Raw genomic sequence first — 21,739 nt, 5'->3', positions numbered from 1 at the left:
TTTACATAGATTTGATAACCATTAATTTAAAATTAATTAGCAGTACATAAATTTAATAGCAATAAATTTGTGATAAAAAGCAGTTAAATGTTGACTTCCGGTTTTATCCATTTCATTGTATATAGTATATACAGAGTGGAGGCTCTAACTGGAATAAATTCGCTAGTGCTTTTGAAAAACAAAATAATAATAATTATAATGCCTTTATTTGCTAGAAGTTTAAAATTTATCATAAATAGGTGCTTAAAAATTAAATAAAAAAATCGTTGCCCTTATTAGCAACTAATCAGTGGTGTTTTTTTTTAAATATTATATTGTACTACAGCAAACTAATTATAAACGACATTTAGACATTGAGCATTATATCTTTATAATCAGGTATTAATTTACAAATAAAAAATTTTTAAATTACAAATACAATATATTAACGTCTAAATTCTGAATGTAGTTTTACAATTTGGGAAAAAGTCACAAATATGTTTACATGAGTCAAATTTAGTGTATTTCAATATAATTTTGATCGTATTAACGAAACTCAATTTTTCTTCATAATATCTAATATATTTTATTTATTGTTCACTATATCGCGTTAAATTTGGCGATTTGTTTACTTCATTTTTCCTGCCTTCATTTAATAGGATTTTGTGGTTTACGGTATAATATGCATTCGATAGGTCTACGAAAAGCAGGTTTGTTTTTATCTAGAACATTATACAAATAATCTGTTTGGTTGGAAAGGAAACTGGTTATCAAAAATTATATGAAATTTTCTAGAAAACCTAACCAATCATGATTTTAAAATGTTTTTATTTTAAAAGATCATAAATCAAAGAAAATTATTAACATTAGTATAAAATTCGGTTTTGTGTAAAGATATAATTGAAAAAAATACCAGTGGTAAAACAGAGGCTAATAATATATGTTAATGTACCGGAGATTCCTTTGGCCCCTTTTTGTAAATTTTCTGCTCTTCTTTTGTCAAAACTAGGCGATTTCTTTTATTTTAGTTAGTCCATGGTGTTTTCTACTTTAACTCTTTAAGTATTCATGGTTGAAAATTTTCACCACCCTGACTAATGGTTTAAAGGCCCGATGGTTCAAAAAATAGACCATATTTTGATGTTGCTTTGCAATGCGCTGCAGAAGCACAAAATTGAAACCACCTATTGGAGCTCGCTCCGTGGATATTTTAAAGTTTTTTTTTACTTTGGCGGTAAGATTTCTTATTCGGTAGATAGCAGCATTGATGAAACACCTGTTACGAATTAAATTTGAAAAATTTGTAAAATAAACAGAAGTTAGTTATCTGTGTCTAAATTGATAAATACTATTAGATCCTGCAAAAAGTGATAGCTTACATCATTCCAGTAAGTATAGATATTTAATTTACATATATTTATTAGTATATTGTAAAAAAAACATTGTTTTTATGTGGTTCTTTTTTACCACCACCGCTCCAGTTAGAATATTGAGTTTCACTAATTATAAAATACCTATACAATATTTTCTTGCAGGTATGGAGCCAACAACAGTGGTCAAAAGGTAAAATTCCTGTTTGGTCTAATGTTCATAGACCTGATCCTCTTCCTCAATTTACCGAACCTTCTGGAATTCCTCAGTTTATCAAAGACATTAATGATTCAACACCGTATATGATTTTTGAACTGTTTATTACTAAGGAATTTATTGATTCTTTAGTGTTTCAAACGAATGTTTATGCCAAGCAGGAAAAACTTCCAACTGGGAAAAGCTATGTCCCTACAAATCAGTGTGAAATTAGTGCTTTTCTGGGCATAAATTTGTTAATGGGTATCGAACGTAGGCCCAGCTATAAGGATTATTGGTCAACTGCTCCCGAATTGCATGATGCTTTTATTAGCTCAGTAATGACCCAAAAAAGATTTGGATGGTTCTTGAGTCATCTCCATCCGAATAATAATTCTCTGATGCCTCCAAAATCTTCCCCAGACTATGTATGATAAGCTCTATAAAATTCGCCTTATGCTAGAACTGTTGACTCATAACTTTGAAAAATGCCTAATTCCTAATCAAGTAGTTGTAGTTGATGAGTCAATGATTAAATTCAAGGGTCAATGATTAAATACTTAATGTTGTTTTTTAATATCTGATTATCTTCCTATATCAAATTTTTGTCGTCAAAAATCTATACATGGAGGAACCATGATCTTGGCTAGGCAAACAATTGAAACGATTTTTTGTAATATTGATAAGTATGATAATCTTCTGTTAGAGAATGTTTTTGAATTCTCTCTTTCTTTTTGTAAGCGTTTTAATTTATATATTCTTTGTGTTTATAGGCCACCTACAGGAGATATTGCTATGTTTCTGGACAAACTTGATTCTATTTTATCCCAGTTGACCCTACACTCTAAGGTTATATTGGCTGGTGACTTTAATATCAACTACACTGATGAAACCTTGCCACGTACTTCTCTTTTAAGTATTTTAAATTCTTACGACTTGAAAATGCACGTTCTTTCTCCCACACGGATAACTTCTTCATCTGCAACTACAATTGACTATTTCTGTACAAATTTTGATGACGTTTTATGCACAGTACTCCCATCTGGCATTTCCGACCATGAAGCTATTCTTGCTAAAATGCCATATAATACTGTATCATCTTCATCTCATTATATGGCAAGAATTTTCAGCAGGAGAAATTTCAATGCTTTTTCTGCTGCTACAGCTTCGGTAAATTGGAATGCACTTGAAACGGCTTCTGACCCACTTACTTTATTTTTTCAAGTTCTGTGTGATAAGATCAATCAGTGCTTTCCTAAAATGAGGCTTAAAACTAAGAAACGAAAACCATGGGTTACAAGAGGCCTTAGAATTTCTGCTAAAAACCTCCGTTTTTTGACTAAATTGTGCAAATATAATTGTATATCATCAGAAATACCGTAGTCTGTACAGAAAGACAATTAAAGCAGCAAAATTTAATTATTATAGGGATCGCTTAAATATGTCATCAAATAGGCAAAGAGAGTGTTGGCCAATTATTAATGATTTTAGACATTGCCATAGAAAAGTATCGGAACCGGAGTTAAGACCTGACAATTTAAACGACTATTATTGTGATATACCTAATATCTTGCTCAAGGGCATTCGTAGTAACATTGATCCCTTACACTATCTTCAACAAGTGTCGGTTGAGCAGTCATTTTTCTTTCATCCTGTCGAACTTACCGAAGTAAAAAATGAAATCAAACGCCTAAAGAACCATAAACCATCTGGAGCTGATGGGATATCTTCGAGGTTGTTACTCTTTTTGCCTGATTCAGCCTTAAATGCTTTAGTTTCTGCCATAAACAATTCTTTACATAATGGCATTTTTCCTTCATGTTTAAAAGAGGCAGTGGTTATCCCTCTTCATAAGGGTGGAGATTTGGATCAGCCTTGTAATTTCCGTCCCATTTCTATTTTGTCTACCCTTTCTAAGATAGTTGAAAAACTTGCAAAAAGCAGAATTTTGTCCTTTTTACATCATAATGGCATTTTGTCTGCAAATCAGTTTGGATTTCAAGCCGGTAAAGGGACTCATGATGCTGTTTTTAGCTTTTTGGAGAGCGTCTATGTGTCCTTGAATTCTGGAGAGTCATCGGCGGCAGTGTTTTGTGATCTATCCAAAGCATTTGACTGTGTGGATCATGAAATACTGTTATCTAAGCTCGATAAATATGGTTTTAGAGGCGTAGCATTGCGATGGCTTGAGTCCTATCTATCAAATCGTACTCAGAAGGTTTCAGTGTCTGGGCGTTTGTCTGCTTCTAGATCCCTAAAATGCGGCGTTCCCCAGGGTTCAGTGTTGAGACCACTGTTATTTTTACTGTATGTGGATGACTTGAGTTCATTGAAACTGCAGGGCAAGTTGGTTCAGTTTGCTGATGATACCACCATACTATGGAGCCATAAAAATTCTGACTATATTAAGACTTGTATCCTTGAAGATCTTCAGATTTTATCAGGGTGGTGTGCTTCCAACAGGCTCGTGTTTAATGTAAGAAAGACGTCTATTATGGGGTTTAAGTGCGATGTTCAGGGTCTGATGTTTGACGAAAATTCCCTCTTGCAGAATAAAGAGTGCTGCAAGTTCCTAGGAATTACCATTGATGGTCGCCTTCGGTTTGAAGATCATATTTTACATTTAGCTGGGAAATTATCTTCTGGATGTTTCGCAGTAAGAATGGCAAAACAAGAGCTGGGAGGGGTGGTTGCACGTTCAGTGTACTTTTCACTTATTGAATCTCATATTCGGTATGGCTTGCCTTTTTGGGGTTTAACCAATAAGGGGCTACTTAACATTATCTTTGTTATTCAAAAAAAAGCAGTTAGATACCTGTGTTCTGCTAAGTTAAGAGATTCTTGCAAACCTCTCTTCATTTCTGAAAAAATCTTAACTCTTTTTTCACTCTTTATCTTAGAAACAGCTGCTCTTATTCACAAAATTCCCAAACTACCGTCTGACACTGGCCATTTGACTCGTCGTGTAAATGATGTTCCTCTACCTATTCCTACGTCTTCCCTTACCAAAAACTCATTAATTTACATAAGTAAAAAAATTTACAATCATGTTCCTCTGTGTGTTAGACATATATCGGATGTTAAGAAATTTAAAAGAGAATTAAAGACGTTTTTATTGGCTAAGGCATATTATAACCTGGATGACTTTTTTAATGATAGGTTTTAACCTTGGACATGTTGGAAAGTTTTCTTTTTTTCCTTTTTTCTTCTCTAGTTTTGTCAACAAGTTTACCTTTATTTAGTAATTGATTGTTTTATTTAGTTATCTTTAATTTAAGTATGTTCAAAAAGTTTTGTCTTCTTGTGTTTAATTTTGTTCATTGTTTTGTCAATTTTTGAAATTGTATTTGTGTTTTGTTTTTTTAGCTTGTAGGATGCTTGTACACAAGATTATTCTTACGTAATATAGCACATTTTCTTTCTTTCTTTCTTATTACATACACACCTGACAGTAGAGTCTTACTGATATGCTTAGTTTTTATTATTTTGTTGTTGCTTAAAATATTTTTTATATAAGTTATTTGTGTTAGTTAAATGGTGCATCTTTTCTTTATGGTGCTAATGTATGACAATTTCTTAATATTTTTTTTTCCAAAGTAGATGGATTTTACAAGATTTTAAGGGACAATTAAATACCATAAGGTGACCTTATGGTATTCTATAGTACGCCTAATATTAATAGTACGCCTAAACCGATACTATTTTCTGGAAGTACCCCCTTCCAGAAAATAGTATCGGTTTAGGCGCGCCACAATTAAATATTATGATAAAACAAGCTATTCATGAATCGGTGGAGCGCAGGGATAATAAACTGGCAACAATACAATCACGTCTGGCTGCCAGTTTGTCCGCTGTTGGTCAAGTTATGACAAAAATGTTAGGAAACAAAGGAGGGGGGGAAGAAGAGGAACAACAGGAAGTTAAATATTATATTGAAACCTTAAATGACGCAGGGCGTCTTATAACTGACGTTATACACTCTGAGTCGATGTCAAGGAGTAAACTTGTAGAACTTGTAACATTTGACCTAAACAAAAATTGGAAAAATGTTTTATCAGAGTCACCCATAGATAACTGGCTTTTTGACAAAGACCTTAAATAAGGCTTACACTAATGATAAACGAATTTTAGCATGGTTGCAAGGGTTTAAAATTCCTTTTATAATTAAACCATCTCAAAAATCATATATAGGAAAACAAAGATGGTCAGTTTAAGAACAAAAAGTCATTGGGGATAGTATCCTACAATTACTTAGCGTTGGTGCAATTTCTGAAGTTTTATCATGTAAAAATCAGTTTATCTCAGATATATTTGTTCATCCTAAACCAAATGTTTCAAGCCGCCTAATTTTAAATCTTAAAAAACTAAATGAATATGTCAGCACAAGCCATTTTAAATTAGAATGTTATAAAATAGCCTCGGCCCTAATAAAGCCGGGCTCTTTTATGTGTAAAATAGACTTAAAAGATGCTTAGTTTATGATTCCAGTTCATAAAAGATATCGCAAATATCTTAGATATAATTTTAAAAACAAACTGTATGAATATAATTGTCTTTGTTTCGGTTTAAACTGTGCCCCTATGGTATTTACAAAACTGCTTAAGCCAGTTGTTTCTTTCTTGAGAGAAAAAGGTCACCTTTCAGTTGTTTATTTAGACGATTTTTTTTATTACTAGACGATGCTTATAATCAATGTTTATATAATCGCTTAGAAACCGTTGGGTTATTAGAACATCTCGGATGCATTATTAAATTATAAAAAGAGTATTTTAACGCCCGAAAATATTTGCACTTTTTTTTAGGTTTTCAGTTTAACTCTATAGACATGATTATTTCTCTCCAGGAAGAAAAAATGTGTAAAATATTATTACAATTAAAACAGTTTTTAACCTGGAAACGATGTTCGATTAGAGAGGTTGCTAAGTTAACCCGGAAATTAGTATCTATATGCCCAGCCATTAAGTACGGATACACCAAATTGTTCGAGAGAGAAAAATTCTTAGCACTTAAACAAGTAAAGGGTAATTACAACAAGCCTATGTATATTCCTGACGAATTACGAGCTGACGCATACTGGTGGATTCGAAATGTGTCCATTAGTAAAAACTTGTTGTCATATAATAAGTTTGATTTGGAAATATTTTTTGATGCGTCATATATTGAATGGGGTGTTTATTGTAATAGTATGAGTTCTCAAGGTATTTGCTCTAACACGGAAATAAATGAACACATAAATTACAAAGAATTATTAGCGGTTTATTTTGGAATAAAGTGTTTTGCTAAAAAGTTAACTAATGTTTCTATTTTATGCAGGGTAGATAACACTACTGTCTTAGCGTACATAAACCGCATGGGAAGTGTTCAGTACCTTAAGTTGAATAATCTTACTCAAATAATTTGGCAATAGTGTGAAAAGCGAAATTTATATATAAAAGCTTCATATATTAAGTCTGAAGAAAATAAGGAGGCCGATACGGGTTCACGTCAATTTAAAATCGAAACAGAATGGAGCTTAGCGGACTGGGCATTTACGAAATCAGTGGCAAAATGGGGGTTTCCCGAAATTGATCTATTTGCAACGCGTGTAAATACCAAGTGTAAAAAATACATATCATGAAAAAGGGACCCAGACGCGTACACGGTCGATGCCTTTACTGTAGATTGGAAGGCATTTTATTTCTATGCTTTCCCTTCATTCTCTATAATTCTAAAAACACTTAAAAAAAATTATTAATGATCAGGCAGAAGGTATAATGATACCATGGTACCAAACTGGGTTTCGCAACCATGGTATCCTGTATTTAAGTCACTTTTAATAAATGAGCCGATACTTTTCTCTGCTAATAAATTTCTACTTTCTTTTAGCAAAATGCCACATCCCCTGTTCAACAATCTTTCTATAATGGGAGGTCGGTTATCAGGAAAGCATTACTTTTAGGTGGTAATGTCCCAGACGAAGCTCTGGAAATTTGTATGTCCAGTATAACGAGTGCTACTATACAACAGTATAATTCAGGGCTAAAATTATGGTGGGAATTTTACGAGGCTAGAGAATTAAATCCGTATTCAATTTCAGTTTCCAATATTTTAAAATTCTTGACTATATAGTTCAATAAGGATTGTTCTTATAGTTCATTAAATACCTATAGAGCCGCCATAGCGCAAATAGCAGGTCCAGATTTATCGCAGGATTTTCGTATGCAAAAGTTTTTTAAAGGTATATATATGTTAAGACCTAATAAGCCTAAATACGAGAATACCTGGGATCCTGCAGTGGTACTAAATTATTTAAAAACTCTAACCAATTCAGATATCAACCTGGAACTGCTTACAGATAAATTAGTAACATTATTAGCTTTAGCTTCTGGGCAGCGTTTACAAACTTTATCACTTATAGATATAGGGGATATTTATAAAAAGGTAGGGGAAATTGACATTAAAATTAAGGTAAAAATAAAAACATCTGGGAGAAAAAGGCCACAACCATTTTTATACTCCATATTATATAGATGACGCTAATTTACGTGTAGCTAGCACTTTAGTAGAATACCTTAATCGAACAGTAGCAATCAGGGGAAACATAACTTCTCTTTTTATTACTATTAAAAAACCCCATAAGCAGGCATCCACTCAAACTTTGGGACGGTGTCTATAATATTAATATATTAGGAATAATTTTTTAATGGAAAAAACTTATGTTGTTGTTTTTTGCTTTAAACATCCGCACTGAACTTATTTATGGAGACGAGACCGAATATAATCACAAGATTAAACGAACTTACCTGAAGTGAAGTTCAATTTTGATTATATGAAGGTCTCGAAGTAAATAAGTGTCCCTCCCACCCTAATCCTATTCCTCAACAACATAAGGACCTTTAAACTGACTGAATCTAGCGGATTGCTCATGGGACGCGAGAGAAGAAATGCTGATGCTGAAATTTTTGGCTTTAAAGATGTGTGGTCGCAAGCATGTAGATAAGGGTACTTACACTGAACTTGTTTAATTCGACGAGACCTTTATATAATCAAGATTGAACTTCACTTCAGGTAAGTTCGTTTAATCTTGTGATTTTATCATCGTTTATGGTTTTGTCAAAAATTAAACAGTTTTTATTTTGAATAGTTGATTCAAAGTAATAAATAAATTTTTTGACAAATAATGTATATACTAATATTTTCTGGTACAGTACCAGAAATGTTTAAATATAATTTAAAATTAAAAAGAAATTTGATTTTTGCGAAATAAAATCATCTCCATTCCATCATATTATTCCATATATAGAAAAATATGTGATAAGTTCCAACCTGACCAGACCCCTTGTGAAAAGATTCAGGTAATTTTTTAGCTATTGATTACCTTCTCAGGATAAACAATGTATGCATTTAATGCTAACCGAGTATTCATATTTTTTATACGGCTAACAGTTTTTTTCAACTTGAAGTCAAGGGTTACTTTATTTAAAAAGGAAAATACATTGTTAGTTTCCTTTTTAAAATAGCTGACATACCAACACACTAACCACACCAACAAGGAGCCACAATCATCCATTTAAAAAAAATTACGTAGTGTATGATATCATCCTTTTTCACCAAATTTTTTTTAATGCCTTTTTAAAGGCCCTAAAAAGTCTTAGTAGACGTGTTTTTGCGTATTTTTGAATTTGTTTTTCAAGAGCCCTTGATAGTTGTGTAAGTAATTTATTCCATTAGAGTCCCCCCTTTTTGCAGTATAAAATTAAGTATGTATTAATATACTACTACAAATAAGATTATGTCAAAACAGTTTTTTAATGGTTTTGTGTTCATAAAGCATTAAAATCATAGCGGAAATAATCATGTTTCTCCAATTAAACTGAGTTATTTTAACTAAATGTTTGGATCACTACTTAGAAAAATCCAATTCACACTTTAATAAATATCAAAATATAAAATTTAACTTATCTTTCGAGAAACCAAAACAACCACTTTTTTCTATGGGTTTCTTACTTAGAACATTGAAAGGCTAGAATTAGCATTGCCGTGGAACTATGGGCTGTTTCTTTGCTTGCAACGTCTCTGATGCAATGATGCCAAATGCTTATGTAGAAATGGCAAAAAAATACACTTTATAATATCATAAAAAATTGTCACTTATTTTGACAGGGACAAACAATACTAATAAAATATGAAGCATTTTTTTTTCATAAAATATGATAAAATAGCCTATGAAGAAGTCAACATTCGAAGTTATATAAATGTTGATATTGAATTGTATGTTAGACAAAAAGGCCACAACATCGCAACGCCGCTCGATCGCATTGTTGATTTTACCGATACCAAAAATCCTTACCAATACCTTATCCATTTTTTTACGTACTTCATTAGAGTAAAGGTATGAAGGGGAGACCGGGGACAATTGAAACAGGAGACGGTTGAAACAGTCGCCATTTTTTTTAGACGCGAAGGTAAAAACTCGTGTACGCAGCCTCACAACGTTTGACTAATTCCACATTTCTGCCCGACAGTGTGAAACTAGCAGTTGAGCAAAGTGGGTGTGTTTGCGCTCGGCTCTCTTATTTTATGTCAACAATGTAATTTTTACGTTTCATCTAAAAAGTGTGGAAACAAGAAATTTAAGTGTAAGTACACCACTTTTTTATTTTTAATCAATTTTTTTATGTTTTTGCTTAGGTTTATCAGCCTAAACTTGTTAGTTTTAATTAAAGAGTTTAAATGTATTAATTAAGACAATTGAAACACCATGTAAATAATTTTACGGGGACGGTTGAAACATAATTTATAGAAGGCTTTTGGTATTATTTTTGCGTAAACTGATTAATTGATTGTAAAAAACTCTCTGAGGGCTATTATTTTGCTATAGAATGCCACGTGAAAGGGTCAGGAAAACAAATAGAGGTACCAAATCCAACTTGGTTTACGAAAATGCGTATAGGGAGGGTATTGAAAATGGAGCATCCGTAAGGTCTGCGGCAGATTTGTTTGAACTGAATCATGTTACATTAGGCAGATTTATTAAGAAAAAGAAAGAATTTATTGAACAAGGGTCCACTCAAACTATAACAATGGGATATAGGTGCGTACGACGAGTATTTAACGTTGAGCAGGAAAATCCATTGTTAAATACATAATAAAGGCATCTCAAATATTTTACGGTCTATTGCCAAAAGAAATACGTAAACTGGCCTACCAAATAGCCGTAAAATATTCATTGAATATGCCGAATACATGGACTAAAAACTCATCGGCAGGAGAAGATTGATTTTCCGGGTTTATGAAACGTAATCCTGAACTATTAATCCGTTGGCCCCAGGCTACAGGTTGCAAGAGCGACCAGTTTCAACCCAACAAATGTACAACTTTCCCTTGACAATCTTGCCACGGTAATAGACAGATATAAATTCCAAGCGAAGGACATTTATAATATAGACGAAACCGGTGTTACGACGGTACAAAAACCTGCTAAAATCGTAGCAGAAAAGGGACGCAAACAGGTAGGGGCACTTACATTAGGAGAACGTAGCACTTTGGTTGCAGTGGCAATAGCGGTAAATGCAATTGGAAATAGCATCCCACCAATCTTTATCTTTCCAAGATTAAGCTATCAGGATCGTTTCGTTCGTGACGGTCCACCTGGGTGCATTGGAGCAGGAAATGCTAGTGGATGGATGCATGAAGATGAATTCTTGCTATACTTAAGACACTTTCAAAAACATACCAACAGTTCAATTGAAAATAAAATTTTGCTTTTAATAGATAATCAATCTCATGTAAGCATACCATGCTTGGACTTTTGCAAAGAAAATGGCATTGTTTTCCTCTCATTTCCCCCACACTGTTCATATAAACTACATCCTTTGGATCGATCGATTTATGATCCATTTAAAAAAGCTGTAAATTCAACTTGCGATTCTTGGATGAGAAACAACCCAGGCAAAACGATGACAATTTATGACATCCCAAAAAATACATCAAAAACACCAGTGTCCAAAAAGACTCGTCAACAGAATAGTCAGGACGATAGCAGCAGTGGCAATGAAGACTGTTTTTGTCTAGTATGTTTGAAATCGTATAACAATAGCCGTTGAGGGGAAAAAATGGGTGCAATGCATTGATTGCCACCAATGGTCACACGTAGAATGCACTCGCAAGAAGATAATTGTATATCTGTCATAACTGCATGTCAGAATAAATATTCTACTTTGCTAATTTATCTTTATGTCAGCATTAGGATAATTATTATGTTGTTTAAAACTCTTGAATAAAAAATTTGGTTTTATTTAAGTGTAAAAATTATATGTATCAATGTTTTTTTCCTCGTATTTCTAAATTGGATGTTATTTCAGTATTAAAATAAATATTTTGTTTATTCTTAATGTTGTTTTAACTGTCCCTGGTATGTGTTTAAACTGTCCCCGTCTCCGGGACAATTGAAACAATATACAAGGCTATATGTTTCCTTTAATATCTTACAGGCATTATATAATAAGTAAAATAACCTGATTTCAAATATACAAGGAATTAATAAATGTCCTTGTAAAAAATTTTTTAGCTGTAAATATGATTTTCTCTAAGAGAAAAAAATAAATATTAGGAAATTGTTTCAATTGTCCCCGGTCTCCCCTACTTATCTAATAAAAAGCATTTTTATGGAAATTAAAGCTATTGAGTTTTAAAGTAAAATCAACTAAGTTTTTATTATTTTACTTTTATGACGACGGTTGTTCCTTGATATATTATGACAGTATCAGTATTTACTTGTGAAAAGATCAGCTTAAATCGTCTTTTTCCCATGGTGCGGCACAAACGGCACAAGTTTTTATTATCGTAACAGTTCACAAAAACACTGAAATGGCTCAACCTTTTTCTTTTTCCAAACAAAAACTAAAGAAAAAAACACAAAACTTCACAAATGCCAAATGTAAATAAAAAGTCGTTTGTCAAGATGACATTTCGCAAGATGACATTAGATTTTGCCTGCGGTGTTGCAATTTCAAGGTGTTTAGAAGCGGTTTGAGGAATTAGAATGTTAATATTTTTGTTTGATTTAAAGATGTTATTTTTGAGCTTAGAATACCATATATCTATTTCTACTTTTTATTTTTTATTCAAAATATAACATCAATAAGTTAAATGAACATTATCATATGTGTTGATATATAGCTGAAAATTTCCTCATTTTAAAATGCGTGTAAACTTGACAACAGAAAATTGATGAATATGTAAACAAAACACCTCCCTAGCCCCTGTGCCCATCTTGAACTCAAACAAAATTGTTGTTTACTAATTCTAGCCTTTCAAAGTTCTAATGTTTCAAAGTTCTTACTTTTGAGAAAACTTTGTCATTACATTAAAAAATATAGATGACTACAATATATTTTTATTACTATTTTCAAATAGATAATCCTGAAAATTACTATCAAGGCAAATATTTCTTTAATTTTGAAAACAGAAATATTTTAAACTAATTCCTTATTAATTTTTACAAATTTCAAGTGTATGGTTATTATTTATAAATTAGTTTCTGAAGGACAATTATCAATTTAGCATTTGGATTTTAATATTGCAACGTACTCAGAAGCATATTACCTTCTGGAACACCAGGAATAAATTTTTTTACATTAGAAACACACTCTTTATAAACAACGTAAAATGAAAAAAATCCGAATTGCGTTAACTCACGTTTAATTTCAGAATTTCTCGTAACATTTTAACGACAAAATTGAATAAAATGTCATGAAACGCGATCGTTTTATGAGAACACTGACAGTCAAAGCCAGCATTTATACAAAGTCTACTAAATTGAAACTACGAGTTACTTAAGTAATAATAGTGTTATATAAAAAAACTGATGATAGAATATTCTAAGTTAAACTCCAAATAAGAATAAAATAGTACAGAAGTTTTAAGAATATGTTCCAAATGCGATAATTTATTTATTGAAAAATTCATACACTAATAGTTTTGTTGATGACGTTTGAGCTATTAATGGGATGAATTTTTTTTATTATCTTAAAAGTGATTAAGAAATTAAACAGTTTTCGTTATTGTTGTATAATAATTTTTATATTTTTACGTCAAAATTAAATTAATAATAAGATTATTTTTTTCATATAACGTATAAGTCATTTATATTAATTTATTAATGAATCCGTGGATTATTGGCCGCTAAAATAAAATAATCACTATTCTAATAAATGAAAATGTTGACTTATTTACTTCCCTCAACAAAGCCTGCTGAAATACGATAAGAAACCCTTATTATATGACTTGATCTTTTTATAAGCTGTTGCCTCCCTTCATGCCTAAAATTCGTTTTTATATTTGGGAACATAAAAGCGCTCAAACTGGTTTTATTAAATTCCAGGAAAAACTGAATTTTAGAAAAAAATAATAAAACTACTCATAATTTTTTTACTATAACAAAAGAATTTTTCTGGAAGTTCACTGAACAAATCAAAATAAAATCTTATTTCGGCAAATATTTGAGATAAACCCTATGTGCAGGTAAATACTATAGGTACTATTTAGTTATATACAATATTTGTATACCGGGTGGTGCGTCGCCGAGCGGAACATAGGAAAACCCATGTAAATTTTAAGGGGGTCAATTATTGGCTTCCCTGTACAATTTATAAAAAAAATGTAAGATAACTTTTTGAAAAGACCAATCTGGCAAACCCCTGTGCAAAGTTTCAAAAAAATTTTAATGAGAGAATCTTGAATTATTCAGTTTAATGTAATTGCAAAATTAGAAAATTTTCGGTTCAGGTAAAACCAAACGGGCACCAGTTAAATGAATATTGTTACTGACGTGAGGAAAAGTGTCAATAAATTAGTGACAGTCGATATTTGAAAACAAGTATGAATTATTCAATCGACGAAAAAATAGCCATAATTAAGTGGCATTATGCGGGAAATAGTTTTAGAGCAGTATCTGAAATGTTTACAGTTAATTTTTTATATATTTATTTTATATATATTTTTCCCCTCCAAGCCCATTCCGTAAAAAAAAACATTTCTTGTATTCGGCTGTACGTCAGATTTGATAAGGCCTTATCACAAATTGTTTGCTGGTGGCTGGTGTCTGGTTTTACCTGAACCGGAAATTTCGTAATTTTGCAATTACATTTAATTGAATAATTCAAGATTCACTCATTAAAATTTTTTGAAACTTTGCACGAGGGTTTGCCAGATTGGTCTCTTCAAAAAGTTATCTTACACTTTTTCTGTAAAATGTAGCGATTCTGTAAAAATTTACATGGGATTTCCTATGTTCCCTCTCGGCGAGCACCACCCGGTGTATATATATTTTTATTAATTACGCATGTAATTTATAAAAATTAAAACATTCATTTACTTTAATGTTCCAATTCAATACGCCTCATTAATATTCAAAGAAACGAATAAAAAATTCCGTAAACAATGTTAAAAAATGTATGTAATTACGGCTCGATCAGGTATTAGACTTTTCAGAGAACTCATTTTATTGATTGGTGTTTTTTCTTTATAAATTATTTTGGCGGCTTAAATATTCATTAAAATGAACTTTTCACCCAATTGATAACTGAATCACTAATTAGGTGAGAAATTCGTAACGAGTTTTTTTTGGTTTTAGACACCATCGGAGATACTAGTTATCGTTCATTATATTTTTATGAAAATTATTAAATTAAATTATTCGCATTTGTCAAGAATTGACGACACCCGAACATGCTATTAGGTTCACAATATTTGTCAATGCTGGATTTGTAGGCAGGTAAAAATGCATCCAGAGGATAAGTAAAAAATATTACCGTTTATGAACTATTTATGCGTTTTTTAACGTACTTCATTAAAGTAAAGATACCTATATAATAATAAATAATCGTTTAAAGAAACTAAAAGAACACGCTTTAATTGCTAATCGAACTAAAAAGTAAAAAATAATTTTTAACTTTAAAGAGTTTTATCACAGTAGTAGAAGATCAAATAATCAATTATAATTAATTACCTCAAATAATAATCATAATAAAATTTTAGTTATTAACAGAATAAGTAAAATCAGACTAAAAAGTGTGAGGTGCTCGATATATTAAATATGACAATTATTCTATTGGCAACTATCTATGAAAGAAGAGTTATGAAAATGAAGTAAAATTCAGCTTTTTCTTGCAGTGTTGCCGTTATAAGGTTAAGATGGTGGGATCCTGTGGAGTTTTTAGTTATTGCTTTCTAAAATTTTCACCAGTGCGTCACGTCTCTTATCAGCAAGCTTATAATCCGCAAGTACCAATATTTGACTTCCTCCTGTTACGTACTGGATGGCTTCAGAGCTTTGATAGGTTTATCGATACGTATCATCAGTAGTACCTGGATCTATTGTAATAAATTTTAAATAGTCATGAATAAGAATTTCTTGGTCTTGTTTAGCTAATTGTTAGCTAAACATGGTCCTTCCTAGCACTCCTTAATTTGTGATTTTATATACTATGTAATTATTAGTGTCCTAATTTTTCTTTGAAGGTGGTTAATATCCCCTTGGCTTCAAGTAATAGTTCCAAATAAATATTCCAACACTGAACGGGCATATGTAAAAATAGTCTTAGACAAGCATTTGCTATACAGTCCGAATTTTAAAAGTTGTTTTAGCCTTTTTGTCAAATTCGGCAGTTATTCTTCTTTCAATATCCATTAGTCTTAATTAGCGTCTTTGTGCTTGCTATATTCCTAATTACCTATAGGTTTCTTTTCTTTATTTATTTATTTAAAGAAAGGGGCCACCCAACAGATAGGCGCAGCGGTCTAATTACTAAATGGCACAAAGTATTCAAACAAAGTTTAATAGTTTAGGGAGCATTCTATATTTCTAATAAAACATACTTACCTAAACTAACAAAGCTTAAATTTTTTCCTTATAGGTGTTGAAATTTAAATAAAAAATATCGAATTGTAACTGATTAATTTTGTAAAATTCTCTAGCGCAACAAATAGGTGATGAATGTAGAAAGTAGTTTGATTGCGATCTTGAAATACTAAAAGTAAGCCTTGTACTTAAGGTGTAAGGGTTGGCGTTTAAGTGAATATGATGTAGACCAAAACCAGGATCAAGTAAATTATTTACAGTTTTGTATAAAAAAATCTTGGCTTATGAACGGTAATTAATAAAATGTATGAACTTTATTTGTATAGACTCTATATGTGTCATATATATTTGATAAAAAGAGTAAATAGATTCCAATATATAATGGCATTCTCTAATATGGATCTTACTAAGATATTATACAATGTAATAACCGAAGAAGGTTTGGAAAAACTTCCCTTTGTAGTTCGCATCATAAATCCTAAATTTTTTATAGCTCTTAAAAAAATTATTTCTAGGTGCTGTCAAAAGTTAACTTGCTATCAAGGATTACACTTAGATCTTCGATAGCATCAACATAATTAAGCTTAGAGTTCAAAAGTTGCAGGTCATATGGAGGTGTCTTGCATGTCTCAAAGGAGTATCTTCCCACCAGGGACTTATCGAAAACCACTGTTTAAAAAGAAATGCCGAAATACGTCAAAAGGTTTGTCAAGGGGGACAACTTTCTAACCTAAAATTAATGTTATGAGAAGTTCACTAGAAGAGATAACTCATCCTTGTAAAACTAGCCGTTAAACTAAAAAAACTAAAATTAGGAAAAGTGTTTAAATTATCAATTACTATAACCTACAAATGCGTGCGTTTAATCATAATTCAAATATTAATGTACTTCATAAAAGCTGATGTTCTTCATTTCGAAATTATGGCACTGACACAAGCGGGTACACCGCACGACATCTCGGCAGACACGTGGAAGGCATTGTTGGCGAATCTTCAACAAACATGGTGTAGTAAGTATATAAGGAGGCTCCCCGCGAAAAAACCAGTAAAAATATTGCCGCGACTTTTAAATCGATATAAATAGTAGTAAATAAATACACTGTAGATAAATTTTTTATGTAATAGATCCTGGGGAAAATTGCTATGTCCCGGAAAGAATCATAGAACGTTTTGGCAATTCAAGCATTCCTGGATAGCCTCTGCGATGGTGGACTCTAAAATGAGGCGGTACTTACTATTAGCACATCCACCTAAGCTAGTAGATGCACTAATACGAACCCTTAAAAGGATTGCTATTGACGTTGCCGATTCGTTTCCCGAATTAGAAGCAGGGAATAAATGCATCATGGTCGTGCTGGATTACTTTAGTAAATGAGTCTGGGCATACAATCTACAAAACCAAAAGGTCTTTACTGTCGCCGACGATTTAATAAAAAAATAATTGCAGATATGCCGATTTGGTGTACCTTGTAGCTATATCAAATCAAGAATGAAATTTTGAATCCAACTTGATTCAAAACATCTGTAGGATGCTAGAGTCTGCTGAAAGATCTTCTAAATGTAAATCATTACACAAGTTGCCCCAGCATACTGTATAATTCATAGCAGCTTTTCTAGCTTCTACTTCGGTAATATTAGAATATTTTAAAATGTCAGCACAAGAACTATAATAGGTACATCTTCTGTATTGCACCTCTTCTCCTGCTGCTATATTAAAAACGATAAATCAAGAATATTTTAAATTTGATTGTTGAAATGTATTTTTTAATTTATATCAAAACCCGTTTTTATCGTATCCATTATTTTACTGGTAATTTCTAGTAGACCTCTGGCCTTTTGACCAAACTGTTCTAACATTGAAGAATAAGCTCAACCGGTACATGTTAATTCTTGCACTTTCTGCCCGCACTTTCCATTATAGGTGTAATTGTTTCTTTTCTGCATAAGAAAGGCATGACATTAGAGTACAAATTACTAATAATTATCTCGTTTTTTAACTTATTACGTATATTATGCTTTTCTTAAAAAACAGAAATAATTGATTTCATAAATACTTTGATATTAGCATCCTGCTGTCAAATGGCATAGTGAAGAGAATGAATAGAACCATTAATCGGTACTTGGTCAAAGTAATATCTAGCCAATAAAGAGACTATGATAGGTTTTCTTCTCAGGACTAAGAGTCTCTGGCTCGAATAGTAATGGAAAGAGAACCCCATCTCCCATGCGATCTGAAGTTTGGTTGCCCACCAGGAACCGTTGTTGCCGGAAGAACTTTGTTAGGGACCTGCGTAGTAGAATGAATGTCATTCATAGTCAAGTGCGCATTTTCATTTAAGAAGCCAGCGAGCGGATGAAGGATTTATATGATGGTAATGTCAAAGACCAGAACTACAACAATAGTAACTTGGCTTGGCTTTACGAAGCTAAGAGTCAAAAGACTCGGATGGGACATTCAAAATTCTGGTAAAGCTCAAGTCATTCACTTTAACCGATTTGCTGCGTTATTTTTTAGAGTCGGGCAAGTACACAAGATAAACGATTAAGAGGCGGATAGAAAGATTTGAGAGCTGGTTAACAAAGAGGCGTCATATTATAAGCCAACCTAGAAGGGCGTTTGGGACATTTTATGTTTTCTAAAGGGAGAGTTGGTTCCCGAGGATCTGAAAAGATCTATTCTTCGTCATTCCAGAATAATCGCGGTGACGTAAGCGACTACACTGCACAATATCTCTGGAGATTTTTTTTCCTCTTGAGGTTCGTCCATTATGCCCGAATACATCTCAGCCTAAACGCTTATTGTGCCCACCCACCCCGATATACATCTATACTATCCAGCCTAGCACCTCACTGCCCTATACCACCCGGTACAGGTCTTTTGTTGCTGTGGTACCTAATGCTTCTGGGTCCAGTGTGTTTCTCCCAAATATTTATTACTTTTTGCGGCACAAGGCCTCACAATTGCAAATTACATATCTCTATTATATACTCCAATTCTGTTCAGGTGTTTTTTAATGGCCATGTGATCCGTTCTGATATCTTTAAGTGTTCTGAGTTTGTTTCTCCCAAATGTGAGAAGGTCTCTAGTCATTTTATTGTCTATTTTAAAGTTCTTAAACATGTTTTCTCTCTTTTGCTGTCTTATTTCTGCTCAGCGAGCTTGATGTTTTTTTTCACTCAGTCCCTGATCTCACGGCGGAGTGTGCTTGGCACTCTCAGTGCAGGTTCTGGTCCGATGTAAGGTACCGTAAAGCCTTTTCTTGCAAATTCATCGGCTTTTTCATTTCATTCAATACCTGTATGTCCTGGAAGCCATATAAGCCTAACTGAGTTGCGGTCTCCTAAGGTTTTCAGTTCTATGAGGCATTCCCAAACCAGCTTTGATGTAACTCAAGGATTCGATAAGGTAAGGGCCTTATCGAATCCTTGAGTTAGGGCGGCTTCGCTACATATTAGTGTATGCTCTCCTAATGTTTTCCCTAGCACATTCTAGTATCGCAAATATTTCTGTCTAAAAACTGTGGCATGTCTTCGGAGCGAATGGGACGTTTCATGCATAGAATTTGGTCCAAAAGTTTCAGCTCTTATTCCCTTGTCGGTTTTGGATCCATCTATGTACCAAATAAGATCTCCTTCTAGTTTACGGTTACTGTTATTTCATTCTTATCTTGTTGGATCTTCAACTTGGAATGGTGTGCGGAAGCAATACTTTGGAATCATGTGATTCAAAATCCTTTCTGATTTGATTTCATCACAGATTCTTGATATTCTTTGATATTCTGTCAAGTAAACTTGAGTATTATTTCCTATTCGCTCCAGTCCCAGCTTTGCGTCTCCTTGAATTCCTAGGTGTAATGGTGGGAGGTTGAGAGGGGCTTCCGTGGATGCGATTGGTGTAGATTTCATGGCTCCTATTATGCCTAGACATGCAAGCCTTTTTATTTTGCTTACCTTAAGCCTTGTGCCTACTTGCAGGGTTTTGGCCACCACGTTAGTGCGGCATAAGTTATAGTGGGCACTACTACTGTAGTGCAGCTCCAGTGTGCCATTTTGAATTGTAATCCGCAAGTTTGCCCATGCATGCGTTTGGTCGTCAATAAAATTGATTCTAAGTGCTTGGTTATTTTGTCGACATGTTGGTTCCAGATTAATTTGGAATGCAAGATAACCCTCAGATATTTTATCTCTCCCAATATAGGAATCTCTTTACCATGCAAAAATAGTGGACCAAGGTCCTCAATCATTAATCTTTTCGTAAATGGTATAATTGCGAATTTAAGAGGACTGATCTTAAGACCTTTTCTCTTTGTCCAGTTTTTCACGAGGTTCAAAGCAGTTTGCATACTTTCTCTCACCATTGTATTAAATTTTCCTTATCACTAAATCATCTGCATATCCTAAAGTCCTGAATCTTTTTTTCCTTAGTTTTAGTAGCAGCCCATTCATCACCATATATCACAGAATAGGCGACAGAACATCTTCCTGTAGACATCTCTGAGTTACAAAGGCTTCCAGAGTTCCATTCAGCAAATCGCATCTTACTCTCCTACTTCTAAGCACGCAGTCTATCCACCTGCATGTTCTCATGTAATTCTGGAGATACGTGGAAGGTTAGTGAATTTTGCGAAACCATAGCTAGTATAAAGAAGCCCTCATCCACAGGAAGCAACTATACGCTGATAATACGTCGAAACACTGACGCGACTTTTAAATCGGTATAGATAATACTTACAAGCTTTAAGCATCCTGGATGGTAATGAAAACATTGATATTATTTACGATGATCTTAATTGGGCTTTTGGTAAAGTAATTCACATGATTTAGATTTTATATAGTCTTTGACTGTCAAGCATGTTTAGTAACGGTGGAGCGTTTTGGATCATTTGAAAGTATACGTTGCATGCTCTATGGCTTGAAGTTGCTTGTAAATTTACACTGACTATTAAGAGCATAAGAGAGAGTAAATAACATGACCTTACATATCCTTACATAAGCTGAGAATCTTGGATGGCAGTACAGAGGTTCAGTGACTATTATTTGCCATCACTTTTCTAGGATATTTGACGAAGTAAGTTACATGTTGCATATTCTAAAGTTTAGCGAATATTAATAACTAAGTTTGTCAGTAAGTCAACTATGCTAGGCCTGCACTTAAAAGTTTTATTTTGATTTGATAAACGATACCAACCAAGGTTTTTACTTTTCTGAATTCCATGTTTGTTAAATGTTGACTTTGTCAGTTTCCAATTAAAATGCAAAACTTTTATGTTAGAATCGCATATTAAATTTAATGCTGTAACGTTTGTTTCTTCATGGAGTGTTATCCTTGTATTTTAATGAAATGTTATTTTT

At 32.8% G+C, this 21,739-nt stretch overlaps 1 protein-coding gene across 2 annotated transcripts in view; it reads right to left on the bottom strand.

Moving 5' to 3' along the window:
* LOC126734272 (pyrokinin-1 receptor-like) overlaps window positions 1-21,739 on the bottom strand; it is a 534,619-nt gene that overhangs the window by 351,842 nt on the left and 161,038 nt on the right. The window contains exon 1 of one of the 2 annotated variants that reach the window (XM_050437818.1): window positions 12,301-12,443. The exons of the other annotated variant lie outside the window; for it this stretch is intronic. The gene's annotated coding sequence lies outside the window, so the exon portion shown is untranslated. Of the gene's footprint in view, window positions 1-12,300; window positions 12,444-21,739 lie in introns of those variants that run through there. 2 annotated transcript variants of the gene reach the window in all.

This window comes from Anthonomus grandis, chromosome 3, assembly GCF_022605725.1.
Source record: "Anthonomus grandis grandis chromosome 3, icAntGran1.3, whole genome shotgun sequence".
Classification (NCBI taxonomy): Eukaryota; Metazoa; Arthropoda; class Insecta; order Coleoptera; family Curculionidae; genus Anthonomus; species Anthonomus grandis.
Note: the sequence above shows the minus strand (reverse complement) of the source record. Positions and strands in the feature narration are given on the sequence as shown.